At 43.9% G+C, this 8026-nt stretch overlaps 1 long non-coding RNA gene across 1 annotated transcript; it reads left to right on the top strand.

Annotated features, from left to right (window-relative positions):
- The first annotated feature begins 213 nt into the window (after window positions 1-213).
- On the top strand, window positions 214-7108 carry LOC138422123 (uncharacterized). The gene is made up of 5 exons (XR_011249750.1): window positions 214-363; window positions 1369-1442; window positions 1873-1979; window positions 3643-3776; window positions 5827-7108. It is a non-coding gene; the product is annotated as an uncharacterized lncRNA (long non-coding RNA).
- Window positions 7109-8026: the final 918 nt, after the last annotated feature.

The following is an 8026-nucleotide window of genomic DNA, read 5'->3' as shown; positions in this document are numbered from 1 at the left end:
ATAGTCATAGTTTTATCCCTAAATCATAGACAGATCAGCTGAGAAAAAGCTTGGATTGTCTCGGTGGGGTGGATTTGCTTGTCCTTGTGTTTCACCTGGAGGCAGTCGCGGTCCCGCGGGCCTGTCCTGGAAGGGGGCGTGGGGGTGGGGCGCACCGTGAGCGCGTCGGGGGCGGGGCCAACCTGGGCGGCTGGTCAGGAGCGCGGCTCACGTGAGCGGGTCTGGGGCGGGATGAATATGGCGGCGCGTCGGGGGCCAGGGCTCTCAGGGCTCGCCATTGCAGCTGGGAATGCTCGTTTCGTGGGCTCCTGGGTCCCCGTCGATTGGCATCCAGCGAGCAGAGCGCAGGGCTGTGGGCCACAGGTAAGGGAACTCAGACTGGGCGGAGCAGGGAACCATGTATTCTGCCCTCTTTGTTTGCAGTCTCGGAGCCGACTAAAATGGCGGTCGCAGAAAAGCCTCGCCTTTGGGGCCAAGGGTTTTACCGCTTTACCCCTTTGCATAAAGCTCAGACCCGCGCGGTTTTCCCAAGCAGCCTAGTGTATTGCTTCCTACAGGCCTGGAGAGGATAACAGGCAGGAAGGCCAGGGGTCTCCAGACAGAGAAAATAGACTGCAAGTGTCAGACGTTTTTTCCTCTCTCTTAAGAGGCCAGAGGAGACAAAAGAGTGCTGCATTTTTTTTCCTCCATCTTGATACAAATTTAAAAGGAGGTTTCTCAGAAAATTCTGTGTTGCCATGACCACTCCTGGCTCCACCTGAATTTAACTTTCCTCAAACCTTGAACTAAGCAATGCATTTTTCTTATGGAAATGTTTGTCTTAAGGTATGCTAATGTACTATGTATTTACCCAAGGCTCTGTCTTCAGGTCAGTTTCCCCTAAAGGCTCAGAAAAAACTTGACAAACCAGTATGTTTTACTCATACCTTGTTCTCTTAATCTATGTGAATGAAACTATATATTTGCTTGGAAATCTGCCTTTCTTCAAGATTCATGTCCATCATTTTATGGCCTGGGATGACTCATCTGCTGCCAATGTTATCTCAATGCATGCTGTGGGTGAGGGGCCTGGTGCCATTCTCTGACACATTGTCTTTCTTTCATTAGCAGACTGCTAGTGGCTCTATAACATCTGGCTAAAGACTAGCAGGGGGTACTCTTTCTTCCCCCTTTTACTGTCTATGTCAGCAGCTCTCTCGATCTCTTTTATATTTTAATAAAACTTTTTAACAGAAAACCTCTGAGCCATCAAGCTTCGTCACTTGCCCTGGATTGAATTCTCCTCTGGAGTCCAAGAATGCTGGCATATTTTGTGGTTTAGCAACCACCTTTCAGCCTTTTGTAATTCATATTGAATCTTCATTTCAGATTGAAGATGCATTCCATGGTATTGCCAACTGAAGCCTTTTCATCGCTATGGAGTATCTGTCCATGTCTTTAAGGTATTTTTCAGCAATCATGTATCATTTCCAGTGTGCCAGTCTTGTTATCCTCATTCTGTCCATAGCAAAGTCTTTTATTAATGTTGACATGACTGAAAGGGAATCGTTTGTTTAAATTCCTTTTCAGATTGTTATTTGCTGGTGTATACAGATAACACTGTGTCATCATCCATTTGTATCAGTTTGGACAGCTTGATAGTTGTCTTTAGTTTCTTTAATTTCTCATAATTTAAGATGACCCTGGCTCATATATTTACAGTCTCACCCCTAGTCTCAGTCATTTCTTCAAAGAACTGTCCCTTTTTTTAACATTACATTATTTTTGACTGTGCTGGGTCTTTATTGCTCGTTTGTCTAGTTGTAGTGAGCAGAGGCTACCCTCTAGTTGCTGTGCCATGGCTTCTCATTGCAGTGCTTTCTCTGTTTGCAGAACTTGGGCTCTGGAGCATGCAAACTTCTAGAGTTGTTCAAGGGCTTCGTTGCCCCTGGGCGTGTGGGATCTCCTACACAGGAATTGAACCCGTGTTCCCTGCATCGGTAGGCAGATTCTTTACCACCGGGCCATCAGAGATGTTTCCTGTTCCCTTTTATTAGAGAATGATATTTAAAACATACATGTAGGAGCTCAATATGCTCAGCTGACAAATACATGGATATATATATACATGTATTCCAGCTCACCTTTGAACATATTCAGTTAAAGGTAATTTGTGATGTCTCCAACCTGATCCACCACGACATGGACATTGTAACGTTTCCTTTTGTTTATCTGTAACTTTGCATTCCAATGGTAAGATACCTGGCTTCCACCGCTTGTCATACACAGAATTCAGTGCTTGTCCCACGTGGTTACTGAAAAAAAACTGTCAGATTGTCTTTCAAAGGGGGCTCTGCATGCATTGCACCAGTATCTTGAGTATGTTTTTGTATGATAGTTTACTATCAGTATACCCTCAGTGGCCAGGTGTCTATTTCAGTCGCTACCAATTATGAATGGGCTTGTTTGCTCTAGTGTTCTTGGACAATTCGAATACAGTTTCTTTGTCAGATATGCATTTTTTTTAGGAAAACAGTTTTATTGATTGTTGGCTGTGTTGCATCTTTGTGTGTGGGCTTTTCTCTAGTTTTGGTGAGCATGGGCCATAACTAGTGGTTTGCAGGCTTCTCACTGCAGTGTCTCCTCTTGTTGAGGGGCACAGGCTCATGGGCTTCAGTGGCTGCAGCATGTGAACTCGGCATCGTGGCTTCCAGGATCTAGAGCACAAGCTCGGCAGTTGTGGCACACGGGCTCCATAGGATGTGGGATCTTCCCATCCTAGGGATCGCACATGCATCTCCAGCACCAGGGGGTGGATTCTTTGGAATCTATGGAACTACCAGGGCATATTTTAGATTCTAGTTTTCCACACATGTATCTAGTGAAAGAGGCCAGGATCAAGAGGCATGGCAGCTGGGAATCCTCAGCCCCAGCTCTGGTGTGCTATCCAAAGCTCTGGGGCCTCTGGTGAGCAGCTCAGCTTCCCTGGGACTGTTTCCTCCAGTCAGAAATGCCCTGCTTTTGGACTGTAGCCCACCAAGCTCCTCTGTCCCTGGGATTTCTGAGACCAGAGTACTGCAGGTGGTGCCATTTCCTTCTCTGCTGCTGCTGCTGCGTCGCTTCAGTCGTGCCTGACTCTGCGCGACCCCATAGACAGCAGCCTACCAGGCTCCTCTGTCCCTGGGATTCTCCAGGCAAGAACACTGGAGTGGGTTGCCATGTGCTTCTCCAGTGCATGAAAGTGAAAAGTGAAAGTGAAGTCACTCAGTGAAGTCGTGTCCATCTCTTAGTGACCCCGGGGTTGCAGCCTACCAGGCTCCTCTGTCCGTGGGATTCTCCAGGCAATGGTACTGGAGTGGGCTGCCATTGCCTTCTCTGATTTCCTTCTCTGCAAGATAGCGTTTTGAAGATATTTTCTCCTGGATATTGCTTTTGATGAAGGAAGGGGGATCCCTTCCAGGGCTTGAGAGTGAGTTCTTGTCTGACACTGGGCAATGAGTTGTCTGAGGAGAGGAGTGCTGTCCAAGCGAGAGGCTTTATTGGGAAGGGCTGCCGGGGTGGAGGGCAGGAGGGTGAGGGAAACGGAGAGAGCCACTCTGTCATGTGGCTCACAGTCTCAGGTTTTATGGTCATCGGGTTAATTTCTGGTTTGTCTCTTGCCAGGCATTCTGAATTGGGATCTCTCTTGGGGGCACACACATCACTCAGCTGAGATGGATTCCAGCGAAGTGGATCCTGGGAGGTTGGTAGGACCTCTGAACTGGAGCCTCCCATCACCTGACCTCTCCAGAATTCTGGTTGGTGGTAGCTTGTTCGTTCCTTGTTCCTTCCCAGGCCCTCCTGTTGTAAGATGACTCCTGCAAGTGTTTTCTTTTCTCTGTTGCCTGGCCAGGGTGGGTGGTCGGTGGTTCATTTAACAGTTTGTTTTTGGTTCTCTCGAGTAAGGTCCTCCACAGGGTAAATGTATGAAATGATAAAAGGCAATGTTTTAACTAATTTGTATTCATAATTTGGTAAGTTGGCTTGTTTTGTGTATGTTAGACCTGATCACCAGACCAACGGTCATGTAGAACTTTAGTAGTTTTCTAAAATTCTATAGTTTTTAAAATGGAGTTACCTTGTAGCAAAGTTTGTGTTTATGTTCATATTTTTTTAAACAGTTATTTCTTTTTAGTTGATTGATCATTGCTTTACAATATTGGTTTGATTTGTCATACATCCACATGAATTAACCATAGGTGTACCTATGTCCTCTTACTCTTGAATCTCCCTCCCACCTCGCACGCATTCCCACCTCTCCAGGTTACTACTGAGCCCCAGTTTGAGTTCCCTGAATCATACAGCAAATTCCCATTGGTTTACATATTTACAAATGTAGGTGTACCTGCACCCATGCTGCTCTCTCCATTCATCTCACCCTCTCCCTCTTGTTCTCCACCCTCGTCTGTAAGTCTGTTCTCTATGTCTGCACCTCCATTGCTGCTCTGTGAACAGACTCGTCAGTACCATCCTTCTAGATTCCATGTTTTTCTCTCTTTGACTGACTTCCCTCCCCTTTATTAGAACAAACTCAAATGTGTTCCTTTTTATGGCTGCATTCCATACAGGCTCTGTTTGTTCCTCAGCCATGTTTTGCAGAGGGTCATGGAGCTATTCTGCTCCATTTCAGTTTGGGCTTCCAGTCTGAGTGCTCGCAGCAGAGCTGCTTCTGGGTGAGCCCTCTGAGGTCTGTGAGCGCCGGGCTGCCCGCTCTTCTCCTGTGGCCCGAAGGGGGCGCCAAAGGCCCCTCTGACCCGCGGGAGCAGGACGCTTTGCCTTTAGACTCTGCTCCGTGAGCAGCTGGCGGGAGCTTTGTCTCCTCAGGACCATCAGGGCTCAGGCTTCTGGATAACAGGGCTGCATCCAGGCTGAGAGGAGCAGGGTTGCCTCAGTGCCCACCAGCAGGGAGGCGCTGCAAGAGCGAAAAATGAGGACGGAGTAGACGTTTCCTGTGTCCAGCTGAGGGCTGACTGGGGGTCCATCTCAGAGGACTCAGGGGGAAAGAGCTCCGTGTGCAAAGCGGTGGGTTTTCAGTTAGATTTGCGTTAGATGATGTAGAGGATGAACACTGATGTTCTTCCGTGTAGGTGGCCATTTTCCTGTCACTGTTTCTTGAGAAGACTGTCCTTTCCTCTTCGCTCGTTCCTGGTTTGATTTTCAGGAACTGACCATGTACAGGTGGGTTCGTTTCTGGGCTCTCTATTCTCTCCTGGAGTCCATGTGTCTGTGTTCCTGCCAGTTCCTCACTGTGGTGGTCACTACAGCTCCGTGATGTAGTTTGAAGAGGGATAGGAAGATGCCTCCAGCTGTGTTCCTCTTTCTCAGAGTCTTTTTGGCCGTTTAAGGTCCTGTTCAACAGTAGCAGTCTAATATGAGGAATACTTCTATTTCTGTGAAAAATGCCATTGAATATTATTTTGTGATTGCAGTCCGTGTATTTGTTGATGACTTTGGTTGGAATGGACCTTTTAATTCCTCATTGTTCCAGTGCATGAGCGTGGAACAGTTTTCTGTGTATTTGTGTTTTCTTTGGTTTCTTTATCAGTGCTTTCTAGTTTTCTGACTACTGGTCTTTTATGTTCTTGATTAAGTTTGTTGCTAGATGTTTTATTTAAGTGGGATTTTCTTAATATTTTTTTCTGATTGTTATTAGTGTGTAGAAATGCAAGTGATTTCTGGACTGTAAATGGTAGTATTTTATATGATTGTAAATTGATCCGAAATGATTCCGCTTTACTGAATGTAGCCTAACAACTTTTTGTGAAGTGATGTGGAACATTTTATCTGTAAGATCTGTTTCTCCTGCAGTAGGTCATCCAGAGGACCCAAGACATGGTGGTTACTAATAGACTTCCCACAGTACTTCTTCATTCCACGTGGACTCCTTCACGGGCAGTGAGCATCGCAGCTTCCCTTGAACTTCATCTGGGTAAGTCTTGGCCTGTATCAGAAAGTTTCCTGCCTGTCTGCTCTAAATTTCTTTTGTGGTATCGACATGGTTGTTTTGAAACCTAGTATACTTTCCAGTCATTTAAAATGTACAGAAAATGCCTAGCAATGGGAACAAGTGCTAGCATTTGCCACATCATCTAAAATACTCCATGTGTTTTATCCAAAATGGGTTCCTTCTTCAGAACCAGCACATAATCTCCAAAATCAGGAAATCATATGGTATCTACATTATAATGTAATCCACCACCCCACTTCCACTTTTAGCAATTGTTCAAATGTATGAATATATCTTTTGTTTCCATCTTCATCCTTTTTTCTTTATTTAGAGTGTTACTGAGATTTTCAGTTATTTGGACAAACTTGATGGATTGAAAGCAGACATGGTGAATAAGGGTTCTGGGTGGCCTTTCCTATGTGGATTTTTTTTTTCACTGAAGATGGTTTTAATATTTATTCATGTTGTAACATGTATGAATCCTGCATTCTTTCTCCCCCCATAGTAATTAAAAATAAATAATATGCCATTTACCGTTTAGATATTTGTAAGCATACAGTGTTGTAGCAGACAACCTTTTCTTGTTTTGCAAACCAGTTTAATAATGTGCACCTTATGCGTGCTTTGGAGAAACTCAGGAAACTGAGTCAGTGACTGAAATGGCCCAAGATATCACCTTAGATTCCATCTTCATCTGAAAACAAAACAGGCACTTCCTGGTGGTCCAGTGGCTGAGACTGGACACTCCCAAAGAAGGAGGCCCAGGTTCATTCCCTGATCCAAGAACTAGATCTCCCATGCCACAACGGAGAATTTGCATGTTGTAGCTAAGTATCTGGCTTGCCTCAATGAAGGTCGACCTGGCACAGCCAAGTTAAAAAAGAGACAAATATTAAAAAAAATACAACCAAAGGAAAGGAAGGGTATGGTGGTTGTGCAGATTTACGGCTTAGCTTTCCCTATCGATAGAAAAGAAAAAAGAGTTTCAAAAGACTGTGTCTCATCCTTCTATCTGGCATATAGAGAGGATTCCTTTGAAATGAGATTTCTCTGGTAAATGTGACTCACAGAAGAGCTGTCTTGAACTTGGGTTTCAGAGATGATCATGTGTCCTCTAAAAAAATAAAAGTTAATTGGGTCCAACTGATTCTCATGCTGAGGTGGTATATTTTGTGGTAGCATTTGCTCCCCTTCACTTTGGATGTATCCCCATTTGTTTACACTGTCATCTACTGAAGACATCCTGATATTTGAAAGTTTTTAGTTATTACAAGTAGAGCTGTTGTATATAATCATGCGATACTTTTTGTCTGGATGTTTTCAAAGCTTTTTAGTAAGTGCTAGCCATGTAGTATTCAGGTCACAGGAGAGCCTTGTTTAGCTGTGGAAACATCCAGCTATGTTTCTCTGTGGCATGTGGGATCTTCTGGGGTAACGGATCGAACTAGAGTGTCTTGCATTGTCAGGCAGATTCTTTACCACTGAGCCACCAGAGAAGTTGTGCCCTACCCCCTTTTTTTTGAGTTTACTGAATCTAATAGGTGTGCAGTGCTACCTCACTGTTATTTTAGTTTGTAATTTCCTAATGATATGTGATTTTGAGTCTTTTTGATAGGCTTATTTACTATCTTTATATTTTTGTAGGCCAGGTGTTTAGGTTTATACATTTTTTATGAGATTGTTCCAGATTTTTTGGTATGTTTATAGTACAATCCTTTATCAGATATGTATTTTATAAATATATTTTCCTGTGGCTTGTGTTTAAGTTTTGTGAATAAGGTTTTCCACAGTTTAAATTTCCAATTTTTTAAAGTTAATGTTATATATGTTTTATATCCTTTTTTTGGATAGACTTTAGTGTGTTGTTGTTGTTGTTAAATTTTATAAGCAGAAGTGAGGTACTGTAGATACAGTTTTAAGCTAAGATGAGGTACCATAGATACAGTTTTGCCTTTTGTCTGTTAAGAAGTTTGAGTTTGGTGTACACTGTATGTAACATTATGTCTACATTCATTTGACTGGATATAGCTTCCAATTATTTGTCTAATTGGTTTTGGAGAT

This window comes from Ovis canadensis, chromosome 17 (assembly GCF_042477335.2).
Source record: "Ovis canadensis isolate MfBH-ARS-UI-01 breed Bighorn chromosome 17, ARS-UI_OviCan_v2, whole genome shotgun sequence".
Lineage (NCBI taxonomy): Eukaryota > Metazoa > Chordata > Mammalia > Artiodactyla > Bovidae > Ovis > Ovis canadensis.
This window is presented reverse-complemented; position numbering and strand designations above follow the sequence as displayed.